This window comes from Thalassophryne amazonica, chromosome 12, assembly GCF_902500255.1.
Source record: "Thalassophryne amazonica chromosome 12, fThaAma1.1, whole genome shotgun sequence".
NCBI lineage: Eukaryota > Metazoa > Chordata > Actinopteri > Batrachoidiformes > Batrachoididae > Thalassophryne > Thalassophryne amazonica.
Window position 1 is genome coordinate 40554234 of NC_047114.1, and position 19370 is coordinate 40573603.

At 41.3% G+C, this 19370-nt stretch overlaps 1 pseudogene; it reads left to right on the forward strand.

Annotated features, from left to right (window-relative positions):
* The first annotated feature begins 4914 nt into the window (after positions 1-4914).
* On the forward strand, positions 4915-15916 carry LOC117522604 (annotated as a pseudogene).
* The last annotated feature ends 3454 nt before the right edge of the window (positions 15917-19370 follow it).

Genomic DNA, 19370 nt, shown 5'->3' on the forward strand with positions numbered 1-19370 from the left:
AACACACAACGTAAATGCAATGTTGCTGGAAGGTTGCTGACAACATTGTAGCAACGTGAATTTGTAGACTCCCCACAACATTGCTGCAACATTGCAACACAACGTTGTTGCAACATTTCCGGCAACATTGTGGCAACGTCAGATTGTTAGCTGGGAAGCACCCAAATCCAGCACAAATTCTCCTTAGACATTGCCCTTTTGAATGAACTGAGAGGCCACTTGAATTTTCAAGGCGGCCACATGGGGGTCAGTTGAAGACTTACACAGGGGTTAAAAATTTAAAAATGCTCCAATCATATTGAAAACTATACCACATTATTTGTCCTGATCATAAAGATTCCAAAAAAGTATAGTTTGGACTATTTATGACTGAATGTTATGGGGTAAATGCCTTAAGAATGGTGACAAAGGTCAATTTCAGTTTGGACAGGGGTCAAAAGTTAAAGTTGCTCCAATTTTAGTAAAAAAAAAAAATGGTGCAAATTGTTAATTGAGCTACTTGGATTAATAAATGGAATAGTTTTGATTATGTTGAATGCTTGGGCTCTAAAGTAAAGGTCAAATAGTGTTGATGTATGTTACCCTGTAACATGATAATAAGCATGATACATGGTGCAAAATATTCCTTTTTGAAACCCTATTAGCTCAACCAATAACTTGCATCACCTTTGAACAAAATTGGAGCAACTCTAACTTTTGACCCTGTACAACTGAAATGAACTTTGTCACTATTCTTATTGTTTTTACCCCAGAACTCTATAGAATTCAGCCATAGATTGTTGTGTGGGCCGCTGAAGAGGAGGGTACTGCTGGCCCACCACACCAGATGGCGCCCTGCTTGGAGTGCGGGCTTCAAGCACGAGAGGGCGTCGGAAACCACTGGAGTGACAGCTGTCACATCATCACCAGCTGTCACTCATCACCTTCATCCTCTATAAAAGCTGGACTGCAACTCCACTCCCTGCCGAGAAATCAGCTACCATTCAGGTAATTCTCTGCTGTACTGAAAAACTGTCATAGTCTGAACTCTTTTGCAGCTGCTTTCCTGTGGTGTGCTTATCTGCTGGATTGGCATTTGGTCTGTGAACAGCGACGGCTTCGCTTCACACTCCAACCAGATAAGTGGTTAGACAGGAGCTGCACGAGTGTATGATTGGAGGTGGAGGATTTCCCTCCTGGAGGATTCAAACCACCGGAGATTGCTGGGTGTGTATTCACACACCCACCACTAACTTTCTGTCTCTGCCAGCAGTACCAGGTCTGACTGCTGAAGACAGTGGCCACCTGGGGCGCAGGGCTTGGCGGCTTGGTGTTCTTCAGATCGTGGTGGTGGAAGCTGTGTGGGATCCGGCTATCTCTCGCCAGACGTCTTCTATCTTTGAGCCTGCCACACGTCACCTTGTGTATAATTGACAATCCACAATATTGTTATTGTCTGTAATTCGTTGTGCGATTCACAACATTAAATTATTACTTTTGGCTTATCCATTGTCCGATCATTAACGCCCCCTGTGTGGGTCCGTGTCACGGACACCTTCCCAACATAGATAGTCCAAACTATCCCTTTTTGGAATCTTTACAATCAGACAAATAATGTGGTATAATATCAATATGACTGGAGCATTTTTATATTTTGACCCCTACTGGCCACCTATTGCACATTCAAGTGGACCATCGGTTTTCAAAAGAGTATTCTCTAAGGTGTTACTTTGCCAAATTTGGTGCTTGTATCATCATTTGAAGGATTCTCTGTAAATATTCTGTTATCTGCTACATTATTCCTCTCTATTGGCTCTAAACATTTTAATTTAAAGATGTATAACCTGACATTTCATGGTTCATGGTTATATGCAGGTTTTTGAACCCTTGAGCTACGTAAATCACACAAGTAAATCATCACTTTTACAGCATGTTTTCTTCAGACAAGTCAGGGGGTGAATACATAACACTGAATGTCTTGCACTTCATTACATCAATTACAAAGAAATACAAACAGTATGGTTCTGTGTATTAAAATCTTGGTGGAGGATGCAGTTCTCAAAACTGAGTGACCATGTAAGAAGTAGACGAGTGAGGGAAGCCAAAAGACACCCAGGACACCGCAGAAAGAAGTTATTGGCTTCTGTGGCTACGAATGGAGAAATGTGCATAGTCCAAGTTTTGCATTTTGTATCACCAATTGTGCAGCTTCATGATGAAGTGGTTTAGAGGAGGATTTTATTAAAAAGAAGACCTGAAAGTTCAGCTGCAGTTTGCCAGAAGGCACATGGGAGATTTAAGCTTAGAACTGATGTGTTCTTTGCTGACATTGGTGTGTGTGTGTGTGTGTGTTACAGTAGTTAAAGAAAGTTTTAGAATCTCCAGATGTTTGGTAACAATGTAATATTTAGTTTTATTGTCATCAAGGTCAACAGGAAAAAAGTCACCAAATGTGAAACTATTACAATATCAGTTTGCAATCTGTATATAAAAAATGAAGAAAATACTTTGTCCTTTTTTTGACAACACAATCAAAAACAACCACATTTAGTTATGGTGGAAATTGCAGAAGAATTACAGGGTTTTTAATATCAGAAAGATATTATTGTAAACATGAGCAACAGGAACAGACCTTTATTTTAAAAAACAGGTTTGAATTTTTTTCTTCTTCCAAAATTAGTTATATCTGTTAGCTTCTGATGTCAAAGACATTTAGCTGCCAAAAACCCAGCAGCAGCACAAACTCCACCAAAAATAACAATCCAGGAGTTTCGCCCTCTCAGAGTCCTTTCTGCTTTTTCCAGCTGGCCTCCTGGGCTTCCAGCTGCTTCTGAAATCTTTCCTCCTGCTCCTTCTGTACTTTGGCTGACTGAGCCTTCTGGGCTTCCAGCTTCTTCAGAAACTTTCCTCCTGCTCCTTCTGTACTTGAGCCTTCTGGGCTTACAGCTCTGCTTCTGAAATCTTTCCTCCCTGCTCCTTCTGTACTTTGGCTGAATGAGCCTTCTGGGCTTCCAGTCTTTTCAGGAAACTTTCCTCCTGCTCCTTCTGTACTTTGGCTGAATCAGCCTCCTGGGCTTCCAGCTTCTTCAAGAAACTTTCCTCCTGCTCCTTCTGTACTTTGGCTGAATGAGCCTCCTGGGCTTCCGCTTCTTCAAGAACTTTCCTCCTGCTCCTTCTGTACTTTGGCTGAATGAGCCTTCAGGGGTTTCCAGCGTCTTCTGAAACTTTCCTCCTGCTCCTTCTGTACTTCGGCCTGAATAGCCCTCCTGGGCTTCCAGCTGCTTCTGGAAATTTTCCTCCTGCTCCTTCTCTACTTGAGCTGAAAGAACCATCTGGGCTTCCAGCTGCTTCTGGAACTTTCCTCCTGCTCCTTCTGTACTTTGGCTGATAGGGCCTCCTGGGTTTCCAGCTCTTCTGGAATCCTTTTACGTGCTCCTTCTGTACTTTAGCTGAAAGGGCCATCTGGGTTTCCAGCTTCTTTCTGGAAACTTTCTTCCTGCTCCTTCTGCACTTTGCCTGAATGAGCATTCTGGGCTTCCAGCTTCCTGAGGTACCTTGCCTCTGTGGCTTGCAGGTCTTTCTTCATACTTGTCTTTCATGTCTTCCCTCTCTTTTCTGAAGTAATTCTTCAGCTCTTGCAGCTCTTCCATTGAGACGGACGTTCTCCTGTTTCATTTGGAACGTCTTGTCCAACTGAACATCAGAGGCACTTTTGTGTTGTCAGATCTAAGAGACAAAAAGACATTTAGTCCATCAGAAAAGATCAGATCTGATTGTTCTTAGAGTTCTCACAGCAGCAATTACATCAGCAGAGATCAGATACAAAACAGATCAAGAATAAAACATGAATCTGATTTAAAAAGGGGGAAAAACTGTTCAAACAACACAAGAATCCAAAACTGCATCACATTTATGCAGAAAACAAAAGAACTAGTAAAGGAGTTGACTTACCGTTCTGGACGGGGATGGTGACATTGTCAGCTTGTGGTCCCTTTTTTCCCTCTACAATGTCAAACCTGCAGCGTTCCTCCTTCTCCCACACTGCTGAGGTATTTACGAGCATTTGTGCATTTGATGGCAGAATGATGAAGAAAAATGTCCACTTGAGTGTCACTCCTTCGAATAAAACCAAAGCCATCCTTGAAATTATACATGGACTGTACCTAAGACCTTTGTTTCTATGACCCTATAACCCTCTGTTGGGCTGGATGGAGTGTTCATTTCTACCACTAGTCCGCTGGGTCTTGTCCTTCCTGCTCATTGTAGCTCACAGTTGATAAGAGGTTCAAATGTCCTTCTATCTGCTTCTGTTGTCTGTGTCTGTGCTGGTTGTCTGTTGGAGGGGGTGCAGATAACAAACCACTTTCCACTTACATGAACATTTTTGCTTTGTGACCAGGATCCTTTGTGACGTCATTTCGGTGCTGCAGATTAACACTGAGTTCACTTTGTGATCAACAACCAGCTTTATGATGTCATTTGAGTGCTACAGATAACAACTGACTTCACTTTACTACCAGCCTGCTTTATGACGTCATTAGAATGCTACAGATGAATACTGGGCATGTTTATTAAAAAAAAAAAAAAAAAAAAACTAGCATCAGAAGCAGAAACTTTATTATGACATTAGCTGTGTGCTAATGAACATGAAAGTTTGTGAAACTCGGCATTATTTCTTTATGAAGTTACTGCGTAATGTTCAGGGTCAGTGTGATTCCCCGGCCCCTCTCCTTGTGAGGGAGCTTATATGTTCTGCAGATACAAATGCAGTGTTGTTATTTTCTGTATTACTTTGATTAATACAAGGAAAATAAAAAATGAGATTGACACGATATCTACTTTTATTATACGATATTCAATGTCTGTTCAAAAGTTGTACTTTCAACTGCTCAGGGGACGGACGGTCCCTGAAGTAGCTTTGGTTGGTCTGACGTCATTGTGTTGACATGCTAACCAGGAAGTGTGCCAATGAATTCCCTTTAGATTTATTTGACATTACAGGTGGTTAAAGGACAATGTCATGGTTCAGAAAACTGTAAGTGAAACATGGAATTATATCTTTTCCGCTCTCTCCTCTTCGTCTCGCTGACGGTTTGGACATTAGGAGACGGTGAGTGTTTCCCGGGGAAAAGAAGCGAATGCTGTTATGCTAATCTTTGCTAGCTTAGCCGGGGGTGAAAAGTGAGTATGTCGCGAAAAATGTCCGTGTTTGTGTCTGCAGATGGCCAGGTGACTTTTGTGTCTCAGCTGTCGTCTAAACCTGCTCAGAAACTGTCCAGATACGGCTGGTACGGCAGTGTGCGGCTACAGAGGTTTCACATCCCGGAGGAGACTGCAGTGGCTCGCTGGCGCTTCTCTGCTACCAGAGGCCACAGGTTCAACTGTGGACAACACAATGTCACCATGTAACCATCATATCGTTATATTTCTTCTGCTTTAGTGTTCTGTCTCTCATCTGCACAGCCTCTTTAAATCTCCCTTATTCCTGCTTTAGTTTTTCTTTCTGCAGTCATCCTTTATGTCCTGACAGTGACACGTGGTTTCCCCTTAATGTTCATTTTATATGTTCTTTTCTGTTGTAGTTATATTCGATGGGGTGCTCCCCCAGTTATAAACCCAGAAAATTCAGCCTTTCCAAACTCAACGCTGTGAAGTCGTTGTAGCTCTTTGAAACTGCAGGTGACATCCCATGGTTCCTTGACCTTCAACCTCTCCAACCCGGCACCCGGGGATTGGTATGTTGCTGCCCATTTGCCTGAAGATGATGGTCGCATAGAGCAGAAGGTTTGTAGAGATATATGATGATGACTATAGTACCAAATCGAGAAAATGTTTCGCAAATCTTATTAAGCATCATCAAGAATAAACTAAATTTATTGCATTAAAACCTCAAAAAGTAAATATGGAGTCCTCATTTAAAAAAGAAATACAGTAAAACTCACCTAAGCCGTCATTGTATAACCGGATAGTCGCACTCACTGGACAAAAGCAGAAGTCCCAATGTTTTTGAATGGATTTCCATGTAATAAACACTGTATATACTGGATTTTGTATAATGGATTTTCAGTCACATCGGGCAAAACATCCTGCCCTATCGTAATTTATTTCCTTTTTCCATGGAGCCCGTAATGTTGTACATGCATGACATCACTGTGAGGTTTTCCAGGGGAACATGCAAGCTGGCTATAGACTGCACAATGATATGATGCCTTACTCATGATCATAGATGCACCAATGTAATGCAGAAGTGTTTTGTGGAGTAACAGCCTACATATTAGTGTAGGCTGTTACTCTGTTGTGATTTGGCGCTGTATAAATGAAAAATATTACAGTGTGCACCCCATCTCCTCCATTCACTGCAGTGAAGGAGGATTACTGGAGCTGTGCAGCATGTCTCATCTGTGGTCCAGAGTAATTAAAAAGCAATGAAACTGCTACTGTCTGTACAAGATACAATTTCTGTGCATAATCTGGTTATTTATTTCCAACATTTGATCTTTTTGTAGACTGTGCCAAGATGAGCAGGCACAGAAAGTGTTACATTGAGTGTGACACTGATAGATGTTTTTATGTGATTATGTGGATAATCTCCCTTGCTTTCACTTGGAGTTGCCTCATCCGATCCCAGGTGGATTTGCATATTGATTTGGCACAAGTTTTGCCCTTCCTTACGCAACTATACATTACATGGAGAAATGTGGCAGGGGTGGGGTTTTAACCAGGAACCTTCCACAGTGAAACCAAAATCTTGCTGTGTTGTGTGCATTTGTATCGTATCACTGGATCGTGGATGGCCAGCTTTATACTATGGGCATGCTGTGGCTGTTTAGCACATGTCACATGGAAAATTTGATATACGGTATTATGTTGTCAAACTGCGCGCAAGATCGTCTTTGTGGGAAACTATGATTTTCACATGGCGGTTACATATCCATGAGCGTCTGAACAAGATTTAAGCTCTTGCCAACATAATTAGAAAAAGTCACCCCCTTATAATCCACCCCAGTCAGTGTAGTTTTGTGACTGTCTCGTTTGTTTATTTATTGTTAGCATATTAATAGCTAAATTTCACTTAGCTTTGCAAAAACAGAATGTAGTTATAGTATGAAAAGAGAAAGAGTTTCTTGTATGAAAGTAGCTTAACCACAGTCTTCTGTGCTTTTTCCTGAGCCCTTGTTTGTGACTCATACTTACTTCAGCAATACAGTACACTCTCTAATCTCTCTACTCTTCTTTTACAGGGCTTTCCCTCTTGCACCTACCTTTTCCAGCCCCAGCTGTCAATCAGGAGATCTGTGGACACACCCATTTTATACCAGGCTGCATTCCTTCAACAAACCGCAGCCCCCAACAGACCTGCACGCCTTAAGTAAGGCATTTTTGTGTCTTTGTGAAGATGTTTTCCTTGTTGGTGTTTTTTAGGGGATTCATGATGTTTCTGTGATTGTTTAGGTTGTATGTTTCCAGAGTTTGCCTCTTCTGTCACCATTTCTGTGGCTGATTGTTCATCAGCAGAGGGCCCAGGTAGTACAAACTGTTCACTAGCCATCAGACTTGGCTCCGCTTCTCTGCTTGAAGGCCCAGTAACAGTGAACTGCTCAGGGATTGGCTGCTCTGCAACCCTTTTCACCCCTCCTTGGAACACCTGGTTACGAGTTGTTGTGGAGAGCCGCCATGACAACCATTCTGTGCCTTTAGGATTGTATCAAATTACACGGGTAAATGCAGAAATACGCACAGGTCAAACATGCGGTTTCACACATTGTCTGTCAAACCACTGGATGTGTAATTCTTTTCTGCACTGTTTGTGTCAGTTGGCTGCAAGCCTCCAAGTGTAGGCCTTACGGGAGATGACTTCAGCAAACTCCAAGGCAACAGCACCAATGCTAATGGCACACTGGCAACCAACAGCTCAGCAGTTACTGAGACAGTTGCATTTAGCAACACATCGTTGTTAGCATCGTTGTTATCACCCTTGTTGGCATCAAGGTGTGTGTGGAGCATCCCCGTGCTCTTTGATGAGCTTGATGTCTTATCACTGCGATACACAGCCATCAATGGACCAAATGTCCGCGTTACAAACACTCATCCAACACTGCTCAGCTACCCACTGCCCACTCAAGCCACTGGTGGCACCCTCAACTTACAGCTCACGCTCAACACTGTGAGTGCCACTGAATGTCATACACATACCCAGTACATCGTGTTGGATTTGAGTGTCCCTGAGTCATGTGTTTGTGGTGGTTAACTTTGATTTGTGTATAGACTAATGCAACACTGGGAAACAGCAGCACCGTGGTGGCCTGTCTCACTCCATGGGCTCCAGCCCTCGGACTCAACCACTCTCAGCCCTGTCACACAGGTAGCACTTTATAATCTTCACGTTCATTGATTAAAATGCACAAATCGAAGACGCATGGCTATAATATGTAATTTAATTATCCTGATCCTCTAGTTTCCCATCAGTCTGTTTGAACTATTGATGGACATTTGACAACGGACAAAAAAAAATTCTGCTCCTGAAAGTCAAATGGAGGATCAGTTTTTGTTTGTGCGGTTTAGCTTTAGGCCTTTTGCATTTTTTAATAGACCCAGCAGAAGTAGAATCTGTCAGTATTTATCTGTTACTTTTCAGTGGAGTTATGTCAAAATACAAGGACTTTTTCACAAAACAGCAGTTTTCCACCATGAATTTCACTGTTTTCCAGAACTTCTTGGCATCTGAACCACCAACTAAAAATTCTTTTCATTTACCTTTTCTGGCAACCTTTTTTGGACATAGTAACATTTGAAAGGAGAAAGAAAAGCGCTTTTCTCTATCTTTCTTAAGTACCACGGGTTTGGTTCATTTTCCATAATGTCTGTTGCTTCTTGTAGTGTCACTGATTGTCAATATCAAGCAGCATATTGCGTTGTTTAATGAAACTAAAATTTGTCACCATTTTTCATGTGCAGCTTTGTTTGGAGGATATGGTGTCCATGTGAATGCAGTGTTCCTAAGGCTGTAATCAGACTGCCTTTCCCTCAGTCAGCAACATGGTACCTCACCCTGCAGCTTGCATGTAATGGGTAAAAAGAAACACACCCACACATATTTGTGTAATTGTAAATATTGTCACAGTAAAATAAATTATATATATATGCATATTTTGAATGTTTCCTGCACTTTGAAATTTTGTCTTCTACAGAAAACATGTTTAAAATGGACAGTATACATGCCCACACTCTACATTACACATATAGTATGTAATAGCATATGAAGCCTTGTTAATGTCCGTGTGATGTGGACATAGGTTTACATACACTTGGGTTAAAGACTTTGCACATATTCGCATTTGTACATAGTGGATTCTGTCAAACGATATGTGTGTTGTGTCAATGAGAATGTCTATATTATTTCTCTATAAAATAATTTTTAAAAGTTAGAATTATATCTTGTCATTTTTCTTAATGTCTCAGTAATTTAGTGGGTCAGAGGTTTACATATACCATGATGTATACGGACAACGGCATGGAAGGTTCCACAAATTGATAGAATTACATGTAAATCTTCTGAATAAGTAATTGGCAAAAAAATTAATTGTGGAATATTTGGTTGTAGTTTGTGGGCCTGACTAAAAAAAACAAACAAAACATTGCCTTCTTGTGTTTAAGAGTAGGGTGGGGGGAAACACACAGGCATCCGGTTTTCCAACTGACTTCAACTGGGCCTCTACTGGTGGTTGGCTCTCACTGCGGTATTGTATCACTTCCTCTTCCGGAGCACAGCGGTGTTTTGCTGTATCTGTTAGCTGTTTAATCTGCGCAGTTAGATTGATCTAGTTACCTAGATAACGATTTGTTTCACAGTGTTATCTTCACGTGCCTTAACTAAAGCACTCCCTCTGCTGAATCAGCTCTAAATTATTTACATGTTATTCACGTTATAGACCCTTAATGAAAATCTGGGTTCCTGTCTCTTGTCTGCTGTTTTGGACTTGACTTGACTTCTGCTTCAGCTGAGCGAGTTCCTGTGTGTGATTTACGTGTTGGTTTACGTGTTGGCATCAGAATTTTGGCTCTCTGTTGGGACTGTTTACACAGAGACTGCTACCTGCTGCTTTGGACTTGAATTAACAGTCTTTTTCAAGACTTTTTTACTTTTTTACCTTTTTACTTTTTTTTTTTTTTTTTTTTTACTGTGCTCCAACGCCTAAGGAAGACCTCTAACGGTCGAAACATCGCGACGGAGCACTTTTATCAGCTAACTTTCATCAGCGTTGGCAATCTAACTAGCTTGCTAACGCTTTCGTTTTTATTTTTTATTTATTTATTTTTTTTATTTTATTTTATTTTTATTTTTTTTTCTCTTGTAGCACTGTTGTCGTGCGTTATCTGTGCTGCTCCACAGCGTGTTTAGTTATTTTTATTTTATTTTAGTCACACCGTTGTCGTGCGTTGCCTGTGCTGCTTCATGGCCTGTTTGGTGCCTTGATTGGGGCACTCCTTCTGCTGAATCACCTTTAAATTATTTACACATTATTCACTTGGTGTGTTTTTTAGGAATCCGCTAGGTTGCGTAGCTACTAGCTCTTAGCCGATTTAGCATGGCGGCTTCTCTTGTCTCTCCCGCACTTTTCTGCTCTGGGTGTGAAATGTTTAGTTATTCCTCGGCCTCCTTTAGCAGAACGGTACTTGTAATAAGTGCAGCTTATTCGTAGCTTTGGAGGCCAGGCTGGGCGAATTGGAGACTCGGCTCCGCACCGTGGAAAATTCTACAGCTAGCCAGGCCCTTGTAGTCGGTGCGGACCAAGGTAGCTTAGCCGCCGTTAGTTTCCCTCTGGCAGATCCCGGGTAGTCGGGAAAGCAGGCTGACTGGGTGACTGTGAGGAGGAAGCGTAGTCCTAAACAGAAGCCCCGTGTACACCGTCAACCCGTTCACGTCTCTAACCGTTTTTCCCCACTCGACGATACACTCGCCGAGGATCAAACTCTGGTTATTGGCGACTCTGTTTTGAGAAATGTGAAGTTAGCGACACCAGCAACCATTGTCAATTGTCTTCCGGGGGCCAGAGCAGGCGACATTGAAGGAAATTTGAAATTGCTGGCTAAGGCTAAGCGTAAATTTGGTAAGATTGTAATTCACGTCGGCAGTAATGACACTCGGTTGCGCCAATCGGAGGTCACTAAAATTAACATTAAATTGTTGTGTAACTTTGCAAAAACAATGTCGGAACTCTGTAGTTTTCTCTGGGCCCCTCCCCAATCAGACCGGGAGTGACATGTTTAGCCGCATGTTCTCCTTGAATTGCTGGCTGTCTGAGTGGTGTCCAAAAAATGAGGTGGGCTTCATTGATAATGGCAAAGCTTCTGGGGAAAACCTGGTCTTGTTAGGAGAGACGGCATCCATCCCACTTTAGATGGAGCAGCTCTCATTTCTAGAAATCTGGCCAATTTTCTTGGATCCTCCAAACTGTGACTGTCCAGCGTTGGGACCAGGAGGCAGAGCTGTGGTCTTATACCCCTCTCTGCAGCTTCTCTCCCCCTGCCATCCCCTCGTTGCCCCATCCCCGTAGAGACGGTGCCTGCTCCAGACCACCAATAACCAGCAAAAATCTATTTAAGCATAAAAATTCAAAAAGAAAAATAATATAGTACCTTCAATTGCACCACAGACTAAAACAGTTAAATGTGGTCTATTAAACATTAGGTCTCTCTCTTCTAAGTCCCTGTTGGTAAATGATATAATAATTGATCAACGTATTGATTTATTCTGCCTAACAGAACCTGGTTACAGCAGGATGAATATGTTAGTTTAAATGAGTCAACACCCCCGAGTCACACTAACTGTCAGAATGCTCGTAGCACGGGCCGTGGCGGAGGATTAGCAGCAATCTTCCATTCCAGCTTATTAATTAATCAAAAACCTAGACAGAGCTTTAATTCATTTGAAAGCTTGTCTCTTAGTCTTGTCCATCCAAATTGGAAGTCCCAAAAACCAGTTTTATTTGTTATTATCTATCGTCCACCTGGTCGTTACTGTGAGTTTCTCTGTGAATTTTCTGACCTTTTGTCTGAGTTAGTGCTTAGCTCAGATAAGATAATTATAGTGGGCGATTTTAATATCCACACAGATGCTGAGAATGACAGCCTCAACACTGCATTTAATCTATTATTAGACTCTATCGGCTTTGCTCAAAAAGTAATGAGTCCACCCACCACTTTAATCATATCTTAGATCTTGTTCTGACTTATGGTATGGAAATAGAAGACTTACAGTATTCCCTGAAAACTCCCTTCTGTCTGATCATTTTTTAATAACATTTACATTTACCCTGATGGACTACCCTGCAGTGGGGAATAAGTTTCATTACACTAGAAGTCTTTCAGAAAGCGCTGTAACTAGGTTTAAGGATATGATTCCTTCGTTATGTTCTCTAATGTCATATACCAACACAGAGCAGAGTAGCTACCTAAACTCTGTAAGGGAGTTAGAGTATCTCGTCAATAGTTTTACATCCTCTTTGAAGACAACTTTGGATGCTGTAGCTCCTCTGAAAAAGAGAGCTTTAAATCAGAAGTGTCTGACTCCGTGGTATAACTCACAAACTCGTAGCTTAAAGCAGATAACCCGTAAGTTGGAGAGGAAATGGCATCTCACTAATTTAGAAGATCTTCACTTAGCCTGGAAAAAGAGTTTTGTTGCTCTATAAAAAAGCCCTCCGTAAAGCTAGGACATCTTTCTACTCAATCACTAATTGAAGAAAATAAGAATAACCTCAGGTTTCTTTTCAGCACTGTAGCTAGGCTGACAAAGAGTCAGAGCTCTATTGAGCTGAGTATTCCATTAACTTTAACTAGTAATGACTTCATGACTTTCTTTGCTACAAAATTTGACTATTAGAGAAAAAATTACTCATAACCATCCCAAAGATGTATCGTTATCTTTGGCTGCTTTCAGTGATGCCGGTATTTGGTTAGACTCTTTCTCTCCGGTTTGTTCTGTCTGAGTTATTTTCATTGGTTGCTTCGTCCAAACCATCGGCATGTTTATTGGACCCCATTCCTGCCAGGCTGCTCAAGGAAGTCCTACCATTATTTAATGCTTCAATCTTAAATATGATCAATCTATCTTTGTTAGTTGGTTATGTACCACAGGCCTTTAAGGTGGCAGTAATTAAACCATTACTTAAAAAGCCATCACTTGACCCAGCTATCTTAGCTAATTATAGGCCAATTTCCAACCTTCCTTTTCTCTCAAAGATTCTTGAGAGGGTAGTTGTAAAACAGCTAACTGATCACCTGCAGAGGAATGGTCTATTTGAAGAGTTTCAGTCAGGTTTTAGAATTCATCATAGTACAGAAACAGCATTAGTGAAGGTTACAAATGATCTTCTTATGGCTTCGGACAGTGGACTTATCTCTGTGCTTGTTCTGTTGGACCTCAGTGCTGCTTTGATACTGTTGACCATAAAATTTTATTACAGAGATTAGAGCATGTCATAGGTATTAAAGGCACTGCGCTGCGGTGGTTTGAATCATATTTGTCTAATAGATTACAGTTTGTTCATGTAAATGGGGAATCTTCTTCACAGACTAAAGTTAATTATGGAGTTCCACAAGGTTCTGTGCTAGGACCAATTTTATTCACTTTATACATGCTTCCCTTAGGCAGTATTATTAGACGGTATTGCTTAAATTTTCATTGTTACGCAGATGATACCCAGCTTTATCTATCCATGAAGCCAGAGGATACACACCAATTAGCTAAACTGCAGGATTGTCTTACAGACATAAAGACATGGATGACCTCTAATTTCCTGCTTTTAAACTCAGATAAAACTGAAGTTATTGTACTTGGCCCCACAAATCTTAGAAGCATGGTGTCTAACCAGATCGTTACTCTGGATGGCATTTCCCTGATCTCTAGTAATACTGTGAGAAATCTTGGAGTCATTTTTGATCAGGATATGTCATTCAAAGCGCATATTAAACAAATATGTAGGACTGCCTTTTTGCATTTACGCAATATCTCTAAAATCAGAAAGGTCTTGTCTCAGAGTGATGCTGAAAAACTAATTCATGCATTTATTTCCTCTAGGCTGGACTATTGTAATTCATTATTATCAGGTTGTCCTAAAAGTTCCCTAAAAAGCCTTCAGTTGGTTCAGAATGTTGCAGCTAGAGTACTGACGGGGACTAGCAGGAGAGAGCATATCTCACCCGTGTTGGCCTCTCTTCATTGGCTTCCTGTTAATTCTAGAATAGAATTTTAAATTCTTCTTCTTACTTATAAGGTTTTGAATAATCAGGTCCCATCTTATCTTAGGGACCTCGTAGTACCATATTACCCCATTAGAGCGCTTCGCTCTCAGACTGCGGGCTTACTTGTAGTTCCTAGGGTTTGTAAGAGTAGAATGGGAGGCAGAGCCTTCAGCTTTCAGGCTCCTCTCCTGTGGAACCAGCTCCCAATTCAGATCAGGGAGACAGATACCCTCTCTACTTTTTAAGATTAGGCTTAAAACTTTCCTTTTCGCTAAGGCTTATAGTTAGGGCTGGATCGGGTGACCCTGGACCATCCCTTGGTTATGCTGCTTTAGACGTAGATTGTGGGGGGGTTCCCATGATGCACTGTTTCTTTCTCTTTTTGCTCCGTATGCATCACTCTGCATTTAATCATTAGTGATCGATCTCTGCCCCCCTTCACGGCATGTCTTTTTCCTGGTTTTTTCCCTCAGCCCCAACCAGTCTCAGCAGAAGACTGCCCCTCCCTGAGCCTGGTTCTGCTGGAGGTTTCTTCCTGTTAAAAGGGAGTTTTTCCTTCCCACTGTTGCCAAGTGCTTGCTCATAGGGGGTCGTTTTGACCATTGGGGTTTTTCATAATTATTGTATGGCCTTGCCTTACAATATGGAGCGCCTTGGGGCAACTGTTTGTTGTGATTTGGCGCTATATAAGAAAAAAGTTGATTGATTGATTGATTGACTCTGTGGTGTGAGAATATTAGTTTACTAAATTCACTAAATTTACTAAATGCTGTCATTGTGTTTATTGTGTGACACCTGTGTCTCACCATTCTGCATCACAGTGAAAACTGTGTTTAGTGACTGAGAACGTGTTTAGTTTTTTTAAAAGACTGCATGAAATCTGCAAATTGTGTCTAACTGTGAAAACTGCTTAAGGTTTTGCCAAAAAAGCTGATTGATTGAGAAAAGGAGTTCAGGCCCCTGTGAATTTGGTTCAGGGAATGGATTTTAGTGTTTTAGCAATTCAGAAAAACTAATATTGTGGTTCTGACTGGCAGTGTTTCGCTTTTTCCAGACGCAAATCCAAGATGGTGATTGTCCTGCTGGTTCACCGGGCCCTCAAAAAGTCAGTGATGTAGAAATCTCCACGCCCTCTGTGCACTGTTGCTGCATCCAATGCGTTCAGCGTGTCAAAATGATCGACCGACGTGTTCAGTGTGAAAGGCCCTTAAGTCTTTCTGATGAATGGAGAAGTGTTTTCCATTCATCATAGTGTTTTACATTGAGCACATCAGTGTTCAACATCATATGATGGTGTGTGTGTGTGTGTGCGTGTGTGTGCGTGTCATTTGAAAACAAAATACAATTTTGAGAACAAATAACACTGTTTTGAATGTAGAGCTTCATTTTGCAGGAGAGTAGAGGAGTTTTCCCCATGATGTGTGTGTGTGTGTGTTTTGAGTATGAGTCATGCTTTCAGAAAATGTGTGTAAGTAATCAAGAAAAACTGTAATATAAAAATGTGTTTCAGTATTTCCTTCCAGCCACAGTGTGTCCTCACAGCATGGATCTGCTGATTATTACTTTGAACTTGTACAGTGTTTTCATCTGAAAACGGTTCAAGTGATATTGTGAAGTTTTATGAATTAAGTTTCAGCAGTTAATTGTGGATTTTTCTTCAGGCTTTCCTGTAATAAAACAGACCTGCAACAGAGTTGTTGGGCACATTGCTGGACACAACCTGGACACATCGTTAAACTACATGCTGGGCTTCACTTTGTCAGAACTGTTGAAGTTTTGGTTGAGTTTTGGGCTGGACTAATTGGACAAATCATTCAGGAATGACCTGGAAGTGCCACCCAGAGTGCACAACACCAGCACCTTAGGATTTTAACACAGATTCATGCAAATTCTTTCTGTGACCTTTACATTTGATCAGTTCTGTCGAAAAAGTATCCACTTCATCCACAATTAACACCCACCCAACTCTCCCACCATGTTTATAGTGCAGCAAATAACGGAAACAATACTTCACATGGTGATACAACCCAGGTAACACACAACGTAAATGCAATGTTGCTGGAAGGTTGCTGACAACATTGTAGCAACGTGAATTTGTAGACTCCCCACAACATTGCTGCAACATTGCAACACAACGTTGTTGCAACATTCCGGCAACATTGTGGCAACGTCAGATTGTTAGCTGGGAAGCACCAAATCCAGCACAAATTCTCCTTAGACATTGCCCTTTTGAATGAACTGAGAGGCCACTTGAATTTTCAAGGCGGCCACATGGGGGTCAGTTGAAGAATTACACAGGGGTTAAAAATTTAAAAATGCTCCAATCATATTGAAAACTATACCACATTATTTGTCTGATCATAAAGATTCCAAAAAAGTATAGTTTGGACTATTTATGACTGAATGTTATGGGGTAAATGCCTTAAGAATGGTGACAAAGGTCAATTTCAGTTTGGACAGGGGTCAAAAGTTAAAGTTGCTCCAATTTTAGTAAAAAAAAAAAAATGGTGCAAATTGTTAATTGAGCTACTTGGATTAATAAATGGAATAGTTTTGATTATGTTGAATGCTTGGGCTCTAAAGTAAAGGTCAAATAGTGTTGATGTATGTTACCCTGTAACATGATAACTAAGCATGATACATGGTGCAAAATATTCCTTTTTGAAACCCTATTAGCTCAACCAATAACTTGCATCACCTTTGAACAAAATTGGAGCAACTCTAACTTTTGACCCCTGTACAAACTGAAAATGAACTTTGTCACTATTCTTATTGTTTTTACCCCAGAACTCTATAGAATTCAGCCATAGATTGTTGTGTGGGCCGCTGAAGAGGAGGTACTGCTGGCCCACCACCACCAGATGGCGCCCTGCTTGGAGTGCGGGCTTCAAGCACGAGAGGGCGTCGGAACCACTGGAGTGACAGCTGTCACATCATCACCAGCTGTCACTCATCACCTTCATCCTCTATAAAAGCTGGACTGCAACTCCACCTCCCTGCCGAGAAATCAGCTACCATTCAGGTAATTCTCTGCTGTACTGAAAACTGTCATAGTCTGAACTCTTTTGCAGCTGCTTTCCTGTGGTGTGCCTTATCTGCTGGATTGGCATTTGGTGTGAACAGCGACGGCTTCGCTTCACACTCCAACCAGATAAGTGGTTAGACAGGAGCTGCACGAGTGTATGATTGGAGGTGGAGGATTTCCCTCCTGGAGGATTCAAACACCGGAGGATTGCTGGGTGTGTATTCACACACCCACCACTAACTTTCTGTTCTCTGCCAGCAGTACCAGGTCTGACTGCTGAAGACAGTGGCCACCTGGGGCGCAGGGCTTGGCGGCTTTGGTGTTCTTCAGATCCGTTGGTGGTGGAAGCTGTGTGGGATCCGGCTCTTCTCTCGCCAGACGTCTTCTATCTTTGAGCCTGCCCACACGTCACCTTGTGTATAATTGACAATCCACAATATTGTTATTGTCTGTAATTCGTTGTGCGATTCACAACATTAAATTATTACTTTTTGGCTTATCCATTGTCCGATCATTAACGCCCCCTGTTGTGGGTCCGTGTCACGACACCTTCCCAACATAGATAGTCCAAACTATACCTTTTTGGAATCTTTACAATCAGACAAATAATGTGGTATAATTATCAATATGACTGGAGCATTTTTATATTTTGACCCCTACTTGGCCACCTATTGAACATTCAAGTGGACCATCGGTTTTTCAAAAGAGTATTATCTAAGGTGTACTTTTGCCAAATTTGGTGCTTGTATCATCATTTGAAGGATTCCTCTGTAAATATTCTGTTATCTGCTACATTATTACTCTCTATTGGCTCTAAACATTTTAATTTAAAGATGTATAACCTTGACATTTCATGGTTCATGGTTATATGCAGGTTTTGAACCCTTGAGCTACGTAAATCACACAAGTAAATCATCACTTTTACAGCATGTTTTCTTCAGACAAGTCAGGGGGTGAATACATAACACTGAATGTCTTGCACTTCATTTACATCAATTACAAAGAAATACAAACAGTATGGTTCTGTGTATTAAAATCTTGGTGGAGGATGCAGTTCTCAAAACTGAGTGACCATGTAAGAAGTAGACGAGTGAGGGAAGCCAAAAAGACACCCAGACAACGCAGAAGAAGTTATTGGCTTCTGTGGCTACGAATGGAGAAAATGTGCATAGTCCAAGTTTTGCATTTTGTATCACCAATTGTGCAGCTTCATGATGAAGTGGTTTAGAGGAGGATTTATTAAAAAGAAGACCTGAAAGTTCAGCTGCAGTTTGCCAGAAGGCACATGGGAGATTTAAGCTTAGAACTGATGTGTTCTTTTGCTGACATTGGTGTGTGTGTGTGTGTGTGTGTTTACAGTAGTTAAAGAAAGTTTTAGAATCTCCAGATGTTTGGTAACAATGTAATATTTAGTTTTATTGTCATCAAGGGTCAACAGGAAAAAAAGTCACCAAATGTGAAACTATTACAATATCAGTTTGCAATCTGTATATAAAAAATGAAGAAAAATACTTTGTCCTTTTTTGACAACACAATCAAAAACAACCACATTTAGTTATGGTGGAAATTGCAGAAGAATTACAGGGTTTTTAATATCAGAAAAGATATTATTTGTAAACATGAGCAACAGGAACAGACCTTTATTTTAAAAAACAGGTTTGAATTTTTTCTTCTTCCAAAATTAGTTATATCTGTTAGCTTCTGATGTCAAAGACATTTAGCTGCCAAAAACCCAGCAGCAGCACAAACTCCACCAAAAATAACAATCCAGGAGTTTCGCCTCTCAGAGTCTTTCTGCTTTTTCCAGCTGGCCTCCTGGGCTTCCAGCTGCTTCTGAAATCTTTCCTCCTGCTCCTTCTGTACTTTGGCTGAATGAGCCTTCTGGGCTTCCAGCTTCTTCAGGAAACTTTCCTCCTGCTCCTTCTGTACTTGAGCCTTCTGGGCTTCCAGCTGCTTCTGAAATCTTTCCTCCTGCTCCTTCTGTACTTTGGCTGAATGAGCCTTCTGGGCTTCCAGCTTCTTCAGGAAACTTTCCTCCTGCTCCTTCTGTACTTTGGCTGAATCAGCCTCCTGGGCTTCCAGCTTCTTCAAGAAACTTTCCTCCTGCTCCTTCTGTACTTTG